At 34.2% G+C, this 8,872-nt stretch overlaps 1 non-coding gene across 1 annotated transcript; it reads right to left on the reverse strand.

Moving 5' to 3' along the window:
* Positions 1–6,723: 6,723 nt before the first annotated feature.
* Positions 6,724–6,805, reverse strand: Trnas-aga (transfer RNA serine (anticodon AGA)). Its single transcript has one exon. It is a non-coding gene; the product is annotated as a tRNA-Ser (tRNA).
* Between the last annotated feature and the right edge of the window lie 2,067 nt (positions 6,806–8,872).

Consider the following 8,872-nt stretch of genomic DNA (forward strand, 5'->3'; position numbering starts at 1 on the left):
TTGTTCAAAGAAATTTGATTCGTCAAAAAACATGGCCGCAGGAGCTCGTTGAACTTTGCATGTTTATTCGTTTTTGCCTATTTTGTGAAAACTTTCAAAAATCTTCCACATTTTTTGTCCGATCCTTTCCAAATTTGCACAGTGTCTTTATATCAATACGGACACGAACCCTACAAAAAATGAGCATTATTGGTCCATGAAGTACAGAATTACCTCCCCTTGAATTGAGAAAATGGTGTTTATGCAATAAAGTCAAAATTTTTCATCCAATTCTTTCCAAACTTGTAAGGATTTAGCATGGTTCAAACAAGGGAAACAACTACGGTTTATGCATGTTCTTTTTATTACACATTTGCCTCCCTTTAATTCATTCAAAATCTCATTTTACAGCAGAGATTCCAAATCTGACCTGTAAATGAGCCCCATATTTACTGCCAGTGCTAAGTTACCTTTTCCCATTTGATCATTCTTAAGTATTGGTCTTGTAATGCTGCTACTGCTTCTGCTACTGCTACTGCTACTACTACTACTACTACTACTACTACTACTACTACTACTACTACTACTACTTCTACTACTTCTACTACTACTACTACTTCTACTACTACTACTACTACTACTACTACTACTACTACTACTACTACTACTACTTCTACTACTACTTGTACTACTACTACTACTAGTACTACTACTACCACCACCACCACCACCACCACCACTATTACTACTTCTACTACTACTGCCACTACTACTACTACTTTTACCACTACTACTACTACTACTACTACTACAACTACTACCACTACTACTACTACTACTACTACTACTACTACTACTTCTACTACTACTACTACTACTACTACTACTACTTCTACTACTACTACTACTACCACTTCTACTACTACTACTACTACTACTACTACTACTACAACTACTATTACCACTTCTACTACTACTACTACTACTACTACTACTACTACTACACCACTACCACCACCACCACCACCACCACCATTCACAGTGACAAAAAACGTATTCACACAATGGCTGCTACTACAACTTATAGCCCATATAGGGGGCATGCATGTTTTACAAACAGCCCTTGTTTCTATGGGATTTTAACCACAACTGTTCATGTTTATCTCCGACACATATTTTTAGGTCACCTGTCATGAAGTGACACGGTGAGCTTATGTGATCGTGTGATGTCCGGCGTCCGTTGTGCGTGCCTGCGTGTGTCCGTGCGTCCGTCCGTCAACAATTTGTTTGTGTAGACAGTAGAGGTCACAGTTTGCATCCAATCTTGATGAAATTTGGTCAAAATGTTTATCTTGATGAAATCCGGTTTGGGATTGTATTTGGGTCATCTGGGGTCAAAAAGAAGGTCACTAGGTCAAATAATAGAACAACCTTCTGTAGACAATAGAGGTCACAGTTTCCATCCAATCTTTATGAAATTTGATCAGAATGTTTATCTTGATGAAATCTGGGTTGGGATTTTATTTGGGTCATCTGGGGTCAAAAACTAGGTCACTAGGTCAAATAATAGAAAAACCTTGTGTAGACATTAGAGATCACAGTTTTCATCCAACCTTTATGAAATTTGGTCAGAATTCTTGATGAAATCTGGGTGGGATTGTATTTGGGTCATCTGGGGTAAAAATCTAGGTCAAATAAATAGAAAAACCTTGTGTTGACAATAGAGGTCACAGTTTTCATCCAATATTTATAAACTGTGGTCAGAATGTTTATCTTGATGAAATCTGGATTGGGATTGTATTTGGGTCATTTAGAGTCAGGAACTAGGTCACTAGGTCAAATCATAGAAAAACATTGTGTAGACAATAGAGGTCATAGTTTCATCTGATCTTTATGAGTCAGGTGAGCGATTCAGGGCCATCATGGCCCTCTTGTTTTCATTTTAGCGTCTGTAGCCGAAGTATTGTCGTTTGATGTTCATTATAGAATTAAAAAATGTGGGTAAAATAAAGGACACGAATGCAAATTAAATTAATTTTGAACGAAATGTAGGTTTAATAATTTAATCAGTACATTTATTTAATAGCGAAGTAACCAAGTATTATGATCTCAAAAATTGATAGTTTCGAATGTTTGTTAACGTACCATAGCGCGCAAATTTTACGCAATTACACAAATACTAAATTTCACGGTTGTATTTTTGTAAATATTTTTAATGGATGTTTAATTATTTAATTTGTTAATAATTTGCTTTCTTAAATAACACTTGCATCGGACGATAATGGTGGAATCGTTGGACGTAAATTATAATAATACTATTAATTTCTGATAAACAAAAACGACGTTTCTTGATAAAATTGTTACTTATTAACACGGAATTTTCGCGAGCAATCAGTGTTGGATATTTGTTAACAAAACACCAAAATAAGCCGTCCAATGTCTCAACTGTTTTTATCGCGAGTTCAATAAACGTGTTAATTACGGTCGTTTCGGTAGGTTAACCGGTTAACCTCTTGCATCCCTAATATTTAGTCAAATCGAATGTGAGTTACAGAAATTGTATGTTGTTCTATTCTGATTTGCTAAGATAGTTTCAAATACGAACATAGCTTTTCTGTTCAGCTGCCAGTACGGTCAGTGTTGTTTGCAAGGTCTCATCGTCACGTTATGTGCCATAATTATTTAGCATATTTGTCTTCTATGTTCGTATTTGACTGTTCTAACGTGATTACTGCGTTCTGTTACTAGGAAGAAGCCGAGGCTACATATACATCCGCGTTAGCGTCGATGGCTCAGGTAAAGGCTGAGGTGGTATTAACATTTATATCGTTTTGAAAGATTATCTTTTTCCAATAATTGATATTTGTTATGCCCCCCTTTGAAGAAAAGGGGGTTAACTGTTTTGCACATGTCGGTCGGTCCGTCTGTTAGTCCGTCCACCAAATGGTTTCCGGATGATAACTCAAGAACGCTTAGTTCTAGGATCATAAAACTTCATAGGTACATTGATCATGACTGGCAGATGACCCCTATTGATTTTCAGGTCACTAGGTCAAAGGTCAAGGTCTCAGTGACTCGAAGCAGTAAAATGGTTTCCGGATGATTACTCAAGAACGCTTAATCCTGGGATCAGGAAAGTTCATAGGGACATTGGTCATGTCCGGCAGATGACCCCTATTGACTTTCAGGTCACTACGTCAAAGGTCAAGGTCAAAGTGACTCGAAACAGTAAAATGGTTTCTGCATAATTCAAGAACGCTTAAGCCTGGGATCAGGAAATGTCATAGGGACATAGGTCATGTCTGACAGATGACCACTATTGATTTTCAGTACTCTAGGTCAAAGGTCAATGTCACATACTCTAACGTATTCACACAATGGCTGCCACTACAACTGACAGCCCATTTGGGGGGCATGCGTTTTTTACAAACAGCCCTTGTTTACATAATTTCTAGCTGCACGTTTTTACTCAATCAATAACGGCTTTTAAACATTTACTGAACGTTGTTAAAAAAATTAGAGCCTTTTCTTACATATTACATTCTCCCAAAAATTATATATTTTTATGCCCCCGGATCGAAAGATCGGGTCTTTATTGTTTTTGGCCTGTCTGTCATTGTATGTGTGTGTGTGCGTGTGCGGGTGTGTGTGTGTGTGTGTGTGTGTGTGTGTGTGTGTGTGTGTGTGTGTGTGTGTGTGTGTGTGTGTGTGTGTGTGTGTGTGTGTGTGTGTGTGTGTGTGCGTGCGTGCGTGCGTGCGTGCGTGCGTGCGTGCGTGGGTGCGTGCGTGCGTGCGTGCGTGCGTGCGTGTCCCAATACTTTAACCAAATTTTAACCTTCTTCATAACTTTTGAAATATTGAACATAGCAACTTGATATTTGGCATGCATGTGTATCTCATGGAGCTGCACATTTTGAGTGGTGAAAGGTCAAGGTCAAGGTCATCCTTCAAGCTCAAAGGTCAAAAAAATAAAAAACATTAACCAAAACTAACCTTCTTCATAACTTTTGCAATATTGAACGTAGCAACTTGATAATTGGCATGCATGTGTATCTCATGGAGCTGCACATTTTGAGTGGTGAAAGGTCAAGGTCAAGGTCATCCTTCAAGCTCAAAGGTCAAAAAAATAAAATCAAAGTGCTGCATTAGGGGGCATTGTGTTTCTGACAAACACATCTCTTGTTTCAAAATGCATAAACAAATTGTTATTATTTTGACCCATGTGTATTTATTATTGCTTTATATGCTTTAATCTCAAATAAACTGTAATAATAATAATATATTTTCCCAGAAACATAGATTCTCTGTTCAGCTTTCAGTACCGTCAGTGTTGTTTGCAAGGTCACATCGTCACGTTATGTGCCATAATTATTATCATAAACATTTTCCGCGTATGTTTGTATTTGATTGTTCCAACGTGATTACTACGCACTGTTACTAGGAGCAAGCCAAAGCCACAGATACATCTGTGACATCTTTTGCATGTCTTTATTTTTTTTAATAATAAAGAAAAAAACAGCAGACATCTTGTGCATTTCTTCATTTTTTTGTCAAAAATATATGTCAGGTGTTTATTTTTAACATATATGTAACTTTGTTAATTTTTTTAAAAGTTTAGCGTAAATAATTTTTAAATTGCTTCTGAAATGGTCGTTTTTGCATATGCTTGACACAAATAAACAAACCAAAGACAATGATATATTCAAGGTTTCAGACGCTTACTGTCTTAGAGCATCAGTTTAGAGGATATCAATTAAAAGTGTCAAATAACATGCAAACCAATATCTTGAAATGTCATGCTTGATTTTGTAGAAAAGTCACACCATATGTGTACTTGTACATAAATTTGATCTTTACTGTATGCCATTAGTTTTCTACACTAGCAAAATGCTTTTGAACACGTATTCAGAATTTATATATGCTTCTGTTGCGAAATTCATTGAACAATTATCTTATGTTACTGATTCAAATTAAGTTATGTATGAAACCAATACAACAATTGAGTAAACATGCATATAATAATTCAAATTATACATATTCACCAAACGTTCCCTTTTGTAAATCTTTGCTGCAATGGTTTGCAGGATAGTGACATGTTTCATGCAGTTCAGTCGTTATCACTGTTCCTAGTGTGTTCATTAATTTGCATTGTGATCTTGGGGGGAATGTCAGAGAGGAGGCAATGAATGCTGAATGTTCTTGTGTTAAATACAGATATCCGACAAGATGATTAATACATATCACGCAAATAATTATTAGATATAACACAACAAAATTATGATAAATAACACAACATAATCATAAAATACCACACATTATAATTATGAGATATCACTCAACATCATTATGAGATATCACTCAACAAAATTATGAGATATCACTCAACAAAATTATGAGATATCACTCAACAAAATTATGAGATATCACTCAACAAAATTATGAGATATCACTCAACATAATTATGAGATATCACGTAACATTATTATGATAGATCAGACGACAAAATAAGGAGATATGCAACATAATTATAGATTTCATGCAACATAGTTTTGAGATTTCAAACAACACAGTTATGAGATATCACGCAGTATAATAATGAGATATCAAGCAAAATAATTAAAGATATAAGGCAACATAATTATGTAAATTCATGCTGCGCAACAATAACATCACAAAACATAATGATCAGATTTCACACAACTTAATTATAAGGTATCATAAAACGTGACTATAAGATATCAAACAACGTAATTGTAAGATATCATGCAACATAATAGTTAAATAAAGCTTTAACCTAAAATGATTTGTATTCAGAAGTAAATTTTTTGTTTGTACGGCACATGTTGGTTTATATAAGCAGCATTCTATATCAAATACATAAAACGTATTTTATGGGCTGTTGTTTTATGTGTTTCATCAAAACACAAATTTGATGGAACAAATAATAAATAAAGGAATATATAGGACATACATTTGCTAATAAGTCAGAAAAGTCAATTTATTTTTGTACAATTTAGACATTTACAAAGTTTTAGGTAGCGTATTCCTAAAGGGCACATATCCAAATATAATTTAATTAATTATTTTCTTAATCAGCACCATTTCACTGAACTACATACAAATTTGTAGGTAGGTTTTCCATGCTTTTTAAGAAAATATACCGATTTTTTTCAAAACCACCCCCACGCTCGGCTTTTGTCAAGTTTATTTTCACCCCTGGGGTAAATAAAAGTTCCATAATTCATTCAAATTTCCAAATATGGGCATGCAGTTGGTGTGTACAGATGCAGTAAAGGTGTTTAAAGTTTAAAAAAGATGAAATAAGTATTCTTTTACAGACATTTATTTTTTACACATTTTTTATCTATGGAAGAGCGCCATGAAATGTAAGTGATTTCAGCCAAGTACAAATTGGGTCGGTTAAAAACAAAGTGTCATAAAATTCAAAATAGTATCATTTAAGTTGTATTTTAAACGTAGTTTTTATAGAAACACTGTATACAGCAAAAATACCAAGAAATAAACAGATTTACTGTTTACTTTTTGAAATTAAAAATAAAAATGCAACATGCATCATACGTAATTTCAGCAGTAAATTACCCAATTTAGCCATAACGTTGGATTAATTGTAAAAATTGAAGGATGTGCATAAAATTTTAACATATTTAACAATAAACATAGCTTATATGCTATATTAAATCAAATTACGTTAGAAAAGAAATGAAACGCGTCGCAAAAAGTATGCGATGTCGGCAGGATTCGAACCTGCGCGGGAAGATCCCAAAAGATTTCTAGTCCATCGCCTAAACCACTCGGCCACGACAACTTTACATCAGTGCATCTTTAAATCGTATTTTTCAGATGATAATTGGATCAAAGTCAATATTTATAGTATATATATTCGACATCTTTGCACAGCACCATGTCATATCATTTTTTCAACAACATGTTGAATGTAAAGTCGAATGTTTCCACCAATACGAATTTTTTTAAAAACCCTGGCGGAAATGTTACTCGGGGACATTGGTTAATATAATTGTCGGTGCAAAAACTTTTTCACTGGCATACCTTTTAAGAAATTTGAAAATAAAGTGCTAAATATGATACAAATCCCTGCATCGTCGACTTGAAATAGCCATATTTCAATATATCCTGAATATAAAAAAACAGGATTTTTCTTACATACATGGTAATACCTCCTTTTCATACGCAAACATATTTTAATTAAAAAATGCCTTTAAACAATTATAGAACTGGATTTACTTACCATACCGAAATTCATCGAAATAAATTGGCAACTTCTCCTAGCACATCCAACTTCTCACAGCACATCGGGTTTCCGGGGTTGTTTTTTGTTGCACATTAATTTTTGCCAAAGACCATGGCTAGTTAAAATAATCATTGGTACTAAGTTCTAACAGTTATGAACATTTATAAATAGATTTATTTCTATTAACATTTCCCATTACCCATACTAATATGTATTCACCTATGCTTGTGTCGAGATGTTAAAATATGATCATAGTATGTAATGGATATTGTATATGGACAGTTTTTTGTGTCAGGTGTTGTGCTACTACTGTATTGCCATAACTAACATCACATGTATCTACCTATAGAAGAACGTTTTGTTCATAGATTTTGAGACATAATCATATTATGTGGTGGTTGTACATGCATAACTTTTATGCTCCCTATATATATATATATATATATATATATATATATATATATATATATATATATATATATATATATATATATATATATGGGGAGCATATAGTTTCCAGTTTGTCAATCCGCACTTCCGTACGAACCAAATTCTTGTCCGGAGCATAACTCTAAAACTACTGAAGGGATTTACTTGAAACTTGAAATATAAACAGATGGCAACTAGGAGAAGTGCAGTGACCAAGAACCATAACTATATCTACTATAATTTTTCAATTTTCTCCCCTTTTATATAATATCAAAGTAAATTTTTGTCCGGACCATAACATTAAATCTACTGAAGGGATTTACTTGAAACTTGAAATATAAACAGGTGGCAATTAAGAGAAGTGCAGTGACCAAGAACCATAACTCTATATACCTTAGTTTTTGAATTATCTCCCCTTTTATATAATTTCAAATGAAATTTTTGTCTAGAGCATAACTCTAAATCTACTAAAGGGATTTACTTGAAACTTGAAATATAAACAGATGGCAAGTAGGAGAAGTGCAGTGACTAAGAACCATAACTTTATATACCTTAGTTTTCGAATTATCTCCCTTTATTTAATTTCAAAGTAAATTTTTGTCCAGAGCATAACTCTAAATCTACTAAAGGGATTTACTTGAAACTTGAAATATAAACAGATGGAATGTAGGAGAAGTGCAGTGACTAAGAACCATAACTCTATCTACCTTAGTGTTTGAATTATCTTCCTTTATTTAATTTCAAAGTAAATTTTTGTCCGGAGCATAACTCTAAATCTACGAAAGGGATTTACTTTAAACTTGAAATAAAAACAGATGGCAAGTAGGAGAAGTGCAGTGACTAAGAACCACAACTCTATTTACCTAAGGTCACTGGGGTCAATGTAAAGGTCACCAAAGCTTATAATAGATTTTCCTTCACACTTTTGTTACAGTTTCTCATAGCGCTGTCAATACTTTACCGATCTCTTTCATAGTTGGCATGTAGGTACCTTGCATGGACCTCTTCCTTTTGATGACGTTTCAGGCCACTGGGGTCAAGGTCACCAAAGCTAATAATAGATTTTCCTTCCCACTTTCTTATGGCGCCTTCAATAATTGACCGATCTCTTATATATTTGGCATGTAGATACCTTGCATGGACCTCTACCTTTTGATGAGGTTTGAGGTCACTGGGGTCAAGGTCATTGAGGCT

Source organism: Dreissena polymorpha, chromosome 12 (genome assembly GCF_020536995.1).
Source record: "Dreissena polymorpha isolate Duluth1 chromosome 12, UMN_Dpol_1.0, whole genome shotgun sequence".
NCBI lineage: Eukaryota > Metazoa > Mollusca > Bivalvia > Myida > Dreissenidae > Dreissena > Dreissena polymorpha.